Here is a 12,815-nt window from a genome sequence, read left to right as displayed (position 1 = left end):
GATTCAAGAAACATAGTGTTATGTCTTTTAATAACATACAGCTACAGTACAGAACATTGCTCATGGCTTGCGGTATCCAGTGGCGGTCCTAAGGGGGGGGGGGGGGGGGGGGGCGGTTGCCCTCCTCAAAAGCCACAATTTCCCGAACGTTTCCGGGTTCTCATAGGGCGAGATGTGATTTTTGACGTAGAAATGGACAGCTTTTTCCTCCGTGATGCGTCCCGTAGACCCCTACTTTGTACCTTCACCGTGTTAGCCGCTGCCTTATTTCACACAATAATACGCTCTACAGGTTTATTTATTTATTTTAGTACCTCAAAGGGGGAATTACGTGAGGGGTGGGTTGTACAGAAATATGTGCGAGGTGGATCAATTGGACGGAGCAAACCTGCAGGCTTTAGCGGTGACGACTTACGACGCTGGCACTCACTGCAATCTCTGACGTAGCGGTGGATGGTTACTGCAAGTTTAGGCCAATAATAGACCTGACGCACTCGAGCGAGCGTGCGTGCAAATCTCAAGTGGCCAGAGGTGGGCTCATCATGACACTCGGAAAGGATGTCGTCGCGGAGGTCTGATGGCACGACTAGGAGGTAGGTCCGGTCACCGTTGCTTGAGTTTTTCTTGTAGAGTACGCTATTGCGAATGCAAAAAGAGGAGAATTGGCGGGAAAAGGGTCGAGGTACATTGGAAGCATGGCCCTCTAGGTGATCCATGACAGACCGCAGATCAGCGTCAGCACGCTGCCTTGCCACCAAGTCCAAACTGCTGATGACACCTAGGAAATAATTGTCATCCTCTGCGCTGTCATCAGCTTGCTCGACGGGTGCGCGTGAGAGCGTATCTGCATCTTCGTGTTTACGTCCGGACTTAGACAATTGTAAAATCAAATTCCTGAAGGCGAAGGCTCCAACGTGCTACGAGGCCTGATGGGCCCCGGGGATTGCTCAGCCAGAACAAGGAACGGTGGTCTGCACGACTTTGAAATGGTGAGCGCAGATATAAGGCCGAAATTTCATCGTGGACCAGACGACAGCGAGGCACTCCTTTTCTGAGGTGGAGTAGTTGATTTCGATGCGCGAGAGTGTGCGACTCGCATACGCAATCACACGTTTCACGCCTTCTTGATGTTGAACGAGGACGGCACCAAGCCCAATATTGCTAGTGTCGGTGTGTATCCCGGTGGCAGCCTCCTCATCAAAGGGAGCAAGCACAGTGATAGTATGCACCCGTCGTCGCAGCTCTGTGAAAGCAGCCTGTTGCGCGGCAGTCTAGACGAACAGTGTATCCTCACGCGTTAAACGTGTCAGTGGTTCAGCGATGGTGGAGAACTCTGCGATGAAATGGCGGTAGTAGGCGCACAAACCCAAGAAGCGCTTGAGCGCTGTATTTGTAGTAGGGCGGGGAAAGTCGGCTACGGCGGCAGTTTTCTCGGGATCGGGTCTTACACCGTCGGCGCTCACAACATGGCCGAGAACCTTGAGCTCTTTGTAGCCAAAGTGGCACTTCTCGGGTTTAAGGGTCAAGTCGGCCGATCGCAGGGCATACAGCACGGTCCGCAGGCGTTCAAGGTGTTGGTCGAAGGTTTCTGAAAACACCACCTCGTCATCTAAGTAAACTAAACAGTTTTGCCATTTGAGGCCAGCCAGGACAGTGTTCATCATGCGCTGAAACGTCGCCGGCGCTGAGCAAAGGTCGAAGGGCAACACCTTAAATTCATATAGGCCGTCGGGTGTGATGAGTGCAGCCTTTCGCGGTCTCGTTCATCAACCTCAAATTGCCAATATCCGCTCTTTAGGTCGATCGACGAAAAATACTTGGCGCGGCGAGGTCTGTCGAGTGAGTCGTCAATGCGATGCAGCGGGTAGACGTCCTTTTTCGTTACGGCGTTCAGCTTACGGTAATCAACGCAAAAGCGCAATGTCCCATCCTTCTTCTTTACCAGAACAACAAGCGACGACCACGGGCTCTTAGAAGGCTGAATAATGCCGTCTGTAAGCATCTCCTTCACCTGCGTTTGGATGGCGTCGCGTTCGTTCGGGGAAATGCGGTACGGCTGCTGTCGTATGGGGCGAGCATAATCGGAAGTGATGATCCGATGCTTCGTGACCGCCGTCTGACGCACTTTCGAGGAGGATGCGAAGCAGGTTTTGTATTGGAGCAGTCGGGCACGTAGGTCGCGCTGTTGAGTCGCTGAGAGCCCGGAGATATTATCGATGCGATCCAGGGACGTTTTGGGATGTACCATGGCCTCGGACGCAAAGCACTCAGTAACATCGGCCAATTGGTCAGCCCACGCGATGGTAGTAGCTCGGAAAAGGCGACGTGGTTCGTTCGTAAAATTAGAAATCACGAGCTCCGACCGACCGTTATGGATGTGGACAAGGCTTCGGGCCGACCAAATGCCGTGTGTCAGCAGCAAGGCAAGGCTGCCCTCGGCGACTGCAATTCCATCACGTAGCCCATCATCGCATTCGACGCTTGCAAAAACACTGGCGCGCGGCGGGATCAAAACAGTCCAAGTGAAAATACGAAGGGCGGAGCTGCGTTGGCGACCGCCGGAGGCGTCGTCGGCTTTCGCTGTAGAAAACGTAACGGTTCTGTTCCGCAGGTCGATAATGGCACCATTCTCACGGAGAAAATCTACGCCCAAAATCAGGTCACGAGAACAGTCGCGGAGCACCAGGCAGCTCACTACGAACGTCGAATCGATGATCTGGACCCTAGCCGTGCACTGTCCAAGCGGAGTAATGATATGGCCCCCCGCCGTCCGGATCTGCATGCCAGAGCAGGGAGTCGTAACTTTCTTCAGAAGCGCTGCCAATTTGCCGCTAATAGTTGAAAACTCAGCTCCTGTGCCCACCAACGCGCTAATGCTGCGACCGTCGAGAAGCACGGGTATGTCGAGTGAGAATCGCTCCTTTAGTTCAGATGCTATCGTCGACGTGGACAAAGCTCTATCATCGGATGTCGGCGTCGTCAGGGGGTCCTTACAGCATCGATATCCAACGACCACGCTCCCGGAGGTCGCTGTCTTCAGTTTTCCCGGAGAGGACGGGGCGAGGGGTCCGCTGTCGTTCGCGAAAAGTTCTGCGGGTTCGGTGAGAATGATGATCGGCGAGGGGACGGTGATCGGGACTGACGGCGCGCCATGGATCACAGAGGTTGCTGCGTCACGCACTCTTCAATCGCAGGGGGCCGTTGGCCAAATCGGGGTCTTGGCGCATCGGAGGAAAAACCCTGCAGGTGACCGGGCTCCCCACAATGGAAGCACAAACGTCGTCGGTCAGGGCCACGCCAGACATCCAATCTGCGTAGGGATCGTCGGTCACTCGGGATGTGCTGCGCTGGCTGCACGGAGGGTAGCGGGGCGTCGTGATGGGTTTGAACGAACGGCGTTGCATTTGGGGCAGGGCGTCATAAAGCGTCAGCATACGTCGGGCGGCAGTAGTCTGTCTGGATAGGCTGTGTAAGCTGGATTTGGGGCAGGGCGTCGCAGAGCTTCAGCGTACGTCGGACGGTAGTAATCTGGCTGTACTTGCTCTGGTTCGCCGCGTAGTGACTGAGGCCTCATAGCTTGCTGCACCTCTTCGCGGATAACGCCCATAAGGGAGCTGGCCGTGGGCTGCGACGTACCACAGATCTGCAGCTCCTCACGGACGACAGTGCGGATCATGGCAGGTAGGAAGTCGGTATTGGTGTTGAACGCCGGGAGAGACTCCGTAACCGAAGCAGCAAGGACTGGCCGGTCGTACGCGGCGGAACACTGCCGGAGGACCTGCTCCATCGTGACAGCCTCTGCTACAAACTCAGCAACAGTGCTTGGGGGGCTGCTCACGAGGCCGGCGAAAAGCTGTTCTTTAGCACCACGCATTAGGTGGCGCAACTTTTTGGCTTACAACATGGCTGGGTCAGCCCGTTGGAAGACACGTGTCATGTCTTCGACGTACATTGTAACCGTTTCGATGGGCATCTGCATGCGGGACTGCAGGGCGCGTTCAGCTCGCCCCCGACGATCAGCGCTGACATACGCGACAAGCAATTGACGTCGGAACTCATGCCATGATAAAAGAGCGTCCTCACGGTTTTCGTACCACGTACAAGCACCGCCCTCCAAGCTGAAGAAAATGTTCCTCAGTTTGGCGGCGTCATCCCACTGGTTAAATGCGGCGACACGTTCAAACTGGAGGAGCCAATCTTCCGCGTCCTCCAGCTGAGTCTCGTGATAGGATTTTGGTAGCCGTCGGTTGTGGAGGGTGTAGTACGCGGCGCCTTGCATGACTGGTCGAGGGGCAGGCGCCAAGGTAGAGTCAAATGGCCTGAGCTCAGGATGTAGCCGGCCACGTGCCGAGGTAGTCTCCAACAGCCCATGCCCAGGGGACATTCATAGATTTCCGCGACTGACCCGATGGGCTGGTGTGTCGACAGGGAGAGGTCTGGGCTCCTCGGTGTTAGGAGAAGTGTGCGACATGTTCCAGGGCGATTTACCCAGCACCTCCACCACAAATGTCACAGATGGGTCCTTAATCAAAAGGGCTAGGCACAGGCCGCAAACGTCCCAGCTGCGAGAGCGCGCGAGTCCCTCACTTCTTCATCTAGGCGCCGCCTGGGGACACCTGGCGGAAATATTATAAACGAAAAATAGGCAACTATTTTAGAAACGGATCTAGAAGGCTTCGAACTACGAAGTGAGCACAAGAACTGTGAATCATTTAAAACCTAACTACAGGAACTTACCGAGGCACATGCGCCTGTTAGAAACATCTCATTTAATACTAACATTCCCTGATTTAGCCAAACAATTAAATGACTCCTGAATAAAAAAAAAACACCTTCTTCGTTCTCCAGAGTCCAGTAACCGAATGACCGCTGGAACACATATTTCGCAGCCGAAGCCGATTACTTGAAAGCAGTATATGACACTAAAACTTGCTTTTTCAATACCACCTTCGCTAACATGCTCAAGTAACCCCATAGAAATTCTGGAATATTGTGATCCCCAAACCAAAATAATGTTACTTCCCATCAAGACAAATTGCGCGACCGTCTCCACCCGGCTATGTGCCCCGTAGTGTTTCACTCAGATTTTCACTCAGCTTTTCTTCATCAAATATACATGCAACAAGCACTGTGCCGCGCCAATAACTTTGACTTCACGCTTCCTATTTTAATTGATCCTGGTGCCATTGAAAAAAATAATTGATTGATTGAAAATTTCATCATTGTGTGGCGTTCACAATGCTAACTCAAAAATCGTGATGAAAATCAAGACATATTGATCCCTTAATGTAGCAAAAATTTTTCAACAGTCACTGCAGAATAAAACGTTGCCCTCAGACTGGAAAATTGGGATCGTGGTTACATAAATAAATCAGGTAAGATATTCTCCATTGAACTATAGACCCACCTCATTAACAAGCATTCCTTGCAAACTAAAGGAACATATTTTCCTAGCACATGAGCTTCCTAGAATCAAACTCTTTCTTTACTTCTGCCCAGCAAGGTTTCCGGCGAACTATTCATTGTGAAAAAATCGCTCCTTTTCGTTACTGTCCCTTCATGCCATTCTCAACAAAAATTGACAAGCCGATTGCATATTGTAGATTTCGCTGAGGCGTTTGATAAGGTGAATCACAAACTGCTTCTGCTTAAACCTTCTGCGCTTAACCTGAGTTCTGGAAATACCTTACTTTGAACCTAGATCACGTATATTTAATTGCTGTTCATTTATTGTGCAGTCAGATTGTTTCTTGTTTGTGTGTGCAATGTCTAAAGTTGCGTGAAAAGTCTGTATTCAGGCTACAAATGTGTCCAGCTAAAATAGGCAGCTCTAGCATTTCCACTTTTCTTTTCCCACTTTTTTGTGTCACCTTGAAAATGTAAGCTGGCTTCATTCTTTCATCTGGCGTCGCGTCGTCAACGATGATATCATTGCTTCGCCAATAAGCAACGAGTTCCGCAAGCCAAGAAAGTCCATGCAGCCAAATTGTTATTAATGTGATCACATTATGAGAAACGTCACAGGTCAGGAGGACAGCCTTTTTCTGATGTGAATAACACTAAGTTAATTTTTTTGAACTTTTTAGGCGTTAATGTTAACAGATGACTATTATGGAAATAACAACTCAAGAAAGATAACAAAACAAGACATAAAATCTTGAAGAAAGGTTACCTCTTGTGCCGACAACCCTATTCGCTCTCCTGCGTGGATCGTCCTTCTCACGGTGCTTTATGTGCGCCAAAACTTCTTTTATTTCAGCAGCCATGCACGGATTAAGAGCCCACTTATACTGTTGCATTTTCGGGTGGCGCCAGCGCGTCGGGTGTGAATCCACTACCAGCTAGATGCTGGCATGAGATTGGAGAGCTAGTCGCTGGGTGTCGATAACTGCACCTATCCACTTAGTTGCTACTCATTAGTGTGCTGGCGATGGCGTAGAGGTAGAGCATCCACCTCGCGTGCAAGGGGACCGGGGTTCGAATCCCGGTGCCACGCAATTCTCCACCGGATTAAAGAAAAAACTCCGTGTGTCGATGAAATTGCATAACCAGGCTTGGAGTGCGGCCTGATTTCGGTGACCAGAACCCAAAACGCACTTCCTCACCAGAACAGGATTTGGCCACCCTGGTGTAATACTTGGCCACAACCTTCTATGAACAAACCAATTAACCCTTGGCCCTCAGTCCCCAGCGGCTGTTGAACAACTGACCAAGGCGGCTGTCGGATCTGTGACGCAGCGGAGGGTCTGGCTCCGGAGAGGCCGCCATTGGAAACTGAACCTGGACACGTTTAACGCAAGAACCTTATCAAGTGAGGCTAGCTTAGCAGTGCTATTGGAGGAATTAGCCGGTATTAAATGGGATGTCATAGGGCTTAGTGAGGTTAGGAGGACAGTTGAGGGATATACAGTACAGTATCGTGGATTAGCAGATAGGCGAGAACTAGGTGTGGGATTCCTCATCAATCAGATATAGCTGGCAACATCGAGGAGCTTTACAGTATTAACGAGAGAGTGGCGGCTATCGTAATTAGACTTAATCAGAGGTACAAGCTAAAGGTGGTGCAGGCCTACGCGCCTACATCAAGCCATGATGACCAGATAGTTGAAAGCTTCTATGAGGATGCGGAATCGGCAATGACCAAAGTAAGATCACAGTACACTGTACTGATGGGCGACTTTAATACTTTAATGCAAAGGTAGGTAAAAAGCACGCTGGAGACAAGGCGGTAGGTGACTATGGCATAGGTTCTAGGAACAGTAGGGGAGAGTTATTAGTAGAGTTCGCAGATAGAAATAATTTAGGGATTATGAATACCTTCTTCTGCAAACGAGCAAGCAGGAAGTGGATGTGGTAGAGCCCCAATGGTGAGACTAAAAATGAAATAGACTTCATACTGTGTGCACACCCTGGCATCGTAGAGGATGTGGAGGTCCTCGGTAAGGTCCGTTGTAGCGACCACAGAATGGTAAGATCTCGTGTTAGCTTAGGTTTGAAGAGGGAACGGAGGAAACTGGTGAAGCGAAAGGCTATTAACGAGTTAGCATTAAGAGGGAAGGTAGATGAATTCAGAAGATCGATGCAAAACGGATTTTCCGCTTTAACTGAAGAAGACGACCGTAGTGTTGAAACAATGAATGATAATCTTACAGCTATCGTTACAGAGTGCGCCGCAGAAGTAGGTGGTAGGATGGTTCGACAGGATACCAGCAAGCCATCTCAGGAGACTAAAGATCTGATTAAGAAACGCCAAAGCATGGGGACGTCTAACTCCACAGACAGGATTGAACTAGCAGAGATATCGAAGTTAATAAATAAGCTCAAGGTAGCCGACATAAGAAAGTTTAACATGGAGAAAATCGAGCATGCTGTAAGGAACGGAGGTAGCCTAAAATCAGTGAGGAGAAAACTGGGCATAGGTAAAAACCAGATGTATGCGCTAAAAGACAAAGAAGGCAATGTCATTAGCAATATGGATAAGACAGTTAAAGTAGCCGAGGAGTTTTACAGAAATATATAAAGTAGCACATGTAATTATCAAGTTATTGAGAGAGGCAGTCGAGCACAGCAATGGGACATCCTGCCAGTAACGAAGGAGGAAGTAAAGGAAGACTTAGGAGCAGTGCAAAGAGGGAATGCAGCTGGTGAGGATTAGGTAACAGCAGATTTGTTGAAGGACGGAGGAGATATTGTGCTACAAAAACTAGCCACCCTGTATACGCAATGCCTTGTGACCTCGAGAGTACCAGAAGCTTGGAAGAATGCTAACATTATTTTAATTCATAAGAAAGGAGACGTCAAGGACTTGAAGAATTACAGACCAATCAGCTTATTGTCCGTTGCCTACAAGGTATTTACTAAGGTAATCGCTATTAGAGTCAGGACAACTTTGGATTTTAGTCAATGAAATGATCAGGCAGGCTTTCGTAAAGGATACTCGACAATAGACGACATTCACACTATCAATCAGGTGATAGAGAAATGCGCAGAATATAACGAACCCCTATATATAGCCTTCATTGATTACGAGAAAGCATTTGACTCTGTGGAAACCTCAGCTGTCATGCAGGCATTGCGGAATCAGGGTGTAGAAGAGTGTTATGTGAAAATATTGGAAGATATTTATAACGATTGCACAGCTACTATAGTTCTCCATAAAGTCAGGAATAAAATTCCAATACGGAAAGGTGTCAGGCCGGGAGACACGATCTCGCCAATGCTCTTCACTGCCTGCTTACAGGAGGTATTCCGGGGACTGGAATGGGAACAGTTGGGGATAAGAGTTAATGGAGAATACCTTAGTAATTTGCGATTCGCTGATGACATTGCCTTGCTAAGCCACTCAGGACAAGAACTGCAAAGCATGATCAATCAGTTAGACAGGCTGAACAGAATGCTGGGGCTAAGACTTAACATGCAGAAAAACAAAGTAATGTTCAACAGCCTAGCAAGGGAACAGCAGCTCGCAATTGGTGGCGAGGTGCTGGAAGTAGTAAGAGAATATGTCTACTTAGGGCCGGTAGCGACCGCAGATCCGGATCATGAGAGGGAAATAACTAGGAGAATATGAATGGGGTGGAGCGCTTATGGCAGGTTCTCTGAGATCATGAATGGTAGCTTACCAATATCCCTGGAGAGAAAAGTATACAACAGCTGTATCCTACCGGACCTATGGGGCAGGCAGAAACGTGGAGGCTAACAAAGAGGGTTCAGTTTAAGTTAAGAACAACGCAGCGAGCTATGGAAAGGAAAATGATAGGTGTAACGTTAAGAGATCGGAAGAGGGCGGAGTGGGTGAGGGAACAAACGCGGGTTAATGACATCTTAGTTGAAATCAAGAGGAAGAAATGGGCTTGGGCAGGGCATTTAATGCGAAGGCAAGATAACCACTGGTCCTTAAGGGTAACGGAGTGGATTCCAAGAGAAAGCAAACGTAGCAGGGGACGGCAGAAAGTTAGGTGGGCGGATGAGATTAAGAAGTTTGCCGGGATACAGTGGCGGCAACTGACAAAGGACAGGGTTAATTGGAGAGACATGGGAGAGGCCTTTGCCCTGCAGTGGGTGTAGTAAGCCTGATGATGATGATGGTGGTGATGAGGAAAGTTGTAGCTTTAGGTGCTGTTCATCATGGGCCTGTGGCTTTGGAAGCAGTTTATTCTTAAGTTATTCCTATCATTCCGAAGTCTAGCTTTGGTATTTGCTGCCTCTTGCTTAAAAAAATTCTATGCTTCTGAAGTTGTTGAAGAGGACTGGCGGGACAGTCAGTTGTTTTGTCAACATGGGGTTCCCTTCAAAAAGTTTGCACTGCTGTGGTGAGCAGCACACCTGACAAGTTTGATTATTGAATATGTAGAATAAAAGAAGAGTCCGGCATCCATCATCATTTCCATCAATTTATGTCTTGAGAGGGAACAATACTTTAGTGTGGCCACTGCCGACTTGGACAGCATCATACAATGCAACTGCACAGTTAGCTTTGAGGCTTGAATCTGCGGTGATATGAACTCCCAAGTGGTAGCTGATCCGGATCTTGAAAGAGAAATAACTAGGAGAGTAAGATTGGGATGGAGCGCATACGGTAGGCTATAACGGATCATGAATCGCAGTTTACGAATATACCTCAAGAGAAAAGTATATAACAACTGTATCTTACCGGTACTAACCTACGGGGCAGAAACGTGGAGGCTAACGAAAAGGGTTCCGCTTAAGTTAAGCCCAACGCAGCAAACTATAGAAAGAAAAATAATAGGTGAAACGTTAAAAGACCGCAAGCGCGGATTAATGACAACAAACGTGGATTAATGACCTGTCCGAAATAAAGAGGAAGAAATGGGTTTGGGCAGGGCAAGTAATCCGAAGGCAAGATAACCGCTCGTTCCTAAGGGTAACGGATCGGATTGCAAGTGAAGGCAGGCGTAGCAGGAGGCGGCAGATAGTTAGATGCACGGATGAGATTAAGTTTGCTGGGATATGGCGGCTGCAGCTTGGAAAGAAAAGGGTGAACTGGAGAGACATGGGAGAGCCTTCGCTCTGCAGTGGGCATAGTCAGGCTGCTGCTGCTGCTGATGATGATGATGATGATGATGAACCCCCAAGTTGTCAAAAGTAGTAATGAGGCAATGCGTCAGCAAATATATACCTCTGAACTAGCACAGCGCTGTGCGCTACTCTGTCTATATTGCTTACATGTTTTCAGGAACCGATGCGTCCATTCAAGACCTTCTTCCCATGTTTCTAGACCGCATACTTAGGCGCCACAGGAATATGGGAGATTACATCGAGGGGCATCGAAATGTGAGCTGATATTTGAAGAATGTATATCTTTGTGTTGCAGTTCCAGCCTAGGAACACCAAGACGGGCTACTCCGAAAAGACCAAGCATTCGCCCCCTTTTCTGCTGTAGGTCCTGACAGGTGTGGTTCTGCCTGTAGGACATTCAGCTCTGGTCGTGAGACATGAAACTTGTTTCCATTCAACTCCAGTAGCTTCTTAAAGTTCCACTTCCGGAGGATCATGATTGCTCCTTTCATTATGCACAATGCGTATTGGCAGACACCTTTACCTTTTTGCATCTGTACCTGAGTTAAGCGTGTAGCGTAGCTTCGTGCAAGCGCCTTCACTGGTCAAGACAGCAGTTGATAATACTTTGGTGATAGTGGATTGTCGTGGTAATGAAGAGTGGGCTGCTTGTTCCACCGAAAGATCTCGCCGTTCTTGAGACTTCTAGCTTGCACTCCGCCATGGCGACTAGACTGTCGAAAGCTCCTATGGAGACTTAGAATCGGCAATTAACGAAGTAAAAACACAGCACTCTGTTGATGGGCGACTTCGGTTGGTTTATGGGGGTTTAACGTCCCAAAACAACTCAGGCTATGAGCGACGCTGTAATGAAGGGTTCCGGAAATTTCGACGCCCTGGGGTTCTTTAACGTGCACTGACATCCCACAGTACACGGCGCGATGGCCGTATTAAGTGTTAAGGTTGGCTAAAAGCTGGCTGGAGACCAGGCAATGCGCCACTATGGCATAGGCTATGGGAATAGCAGTTGGGGGTTATTAGTAGAGCTCGCAGAAAGGACAATATTACGTCTTATGAATACCCTTTTTCCGCAAAAGGAAGAACAGGCAGTGGACGCAGACGAGCCAAAATGGTGAGACAAAAATGAAATAGATGTCGTTCTGTGCGCTCAACCTGCCGTCGTGTAGGGTGTGGAGGTGTTCAGACAAGCGACCACAGGATGGTAAGGTCTGGAATTAGCCCGCACTTGAAGAGGGAGTGGAAGAAACTAGTTAGGGGGAAACCCATCAAAGAGTCAAATATTCAAATAAATAGTCAAATAGTAAATAGTCAAATAAAGAGGCAAATAGAGAAATTCTGGTTCTCGCCGCAGAACAGATTTTCGGCTTCAACTGAAGATGATGACCTTAACGTTCAAGCAATGAACGACAACCTAGCAGCTACCATTACGGTATGCGCATTAGAAGTAGGCTGTGAAATGGTTAGACAGGACAATGACAAGCTCTATCAGGAGTCAACATATCTGATCAAGAAACGCCAAAAGGATGAAAGTCTGTAACCGCGCAGAGAGAATAGAACTGGTAGAGCTATCAAAGCTAATAATTAAGCGCAAGGTAACCGAATAAGGAAGTTTTTTATGGAGTGACTCCAGCATACTTTAAAGAACGGAGGATACCTAAAAATGGTGAAGAAGAACCTAAGCACAGACAAAGATCAGATATGGGCGTTAAGAGACAAACAGGTTGTCGTCATTAGCAACGTGGATATTAAAATAGACGAAGAGTTCTACATAGTTATATACAGTGGCCAATGTAATCCGAGGCAGTAGCGCAAAGCAACCTGAAGAGCAATGCAAAGGCGGAAAGTAGCGGGTGAGGATCAGGTAACAGCAGATCCGTTGAAGTACGGTCGCGAGATTGTGCTAAAGAAACTTCGAACCCTGTGCACGCTATGGCTTAGGACTTCTAGCATACCGGAAGCTTGGGAGAAAGGTAATATCCTGATTCTTAGGAAAGGAGGCGTCAAGGACTTGAAAAATGAGAGACTGGTCTGCTTACACACCGTTGCCAGCAAGGTTTTACTGAGGTAATCGCAAATAGAGTCAGGACAACCTTAGACTTCAATCAATGAAATGATCTCACAGACTTTCGTAAAGGCTACTCGACAATAGGCAATACTCATACTATCAGTCAGGTGATAACGTAATGCGCAGAATATAACTAACCCCTATATATAGCCTTCATAGCATACGAGGAAGCATATGACTAACCTGCGCTCTTCGGCGCCCGTTTCGCGGT

General features: G+C 48.3%; 1 pseudogene; it reads right to left on the bottom strand.

Moving 5' to 3' along the window:
* Positions 1-603: 603 nt before the first annotated feature.
* LOC149360452 (uncharacterized) lies at positions 604-3,787 on the bottom strand (annotated as a pseudogene).
* Positions 3,788-12,815: the final 9,028 nt, after the last annotated feature.

This window comes from Amblyomma mixtum, chromosome 2, assembly GCF_055824585.1.
Source record: "Amblyomma mixtum isolate Tamu chromosome 2, ASM5582458v1, whole genome shotgun sequence".
In the NCBI taxonomy this organism is placed as follows: domain Eukaryota; kingdom Metazoa; phylum Arthropoda; class Arachnida; order Ixodida; family Ixodidae; genus Amblyomma; species Amblyomma mixtum.
Note: the sequence above shows the minus strand (reverse complement) of the source record. Positions and strands in the feature narration are given on the sequence as shown.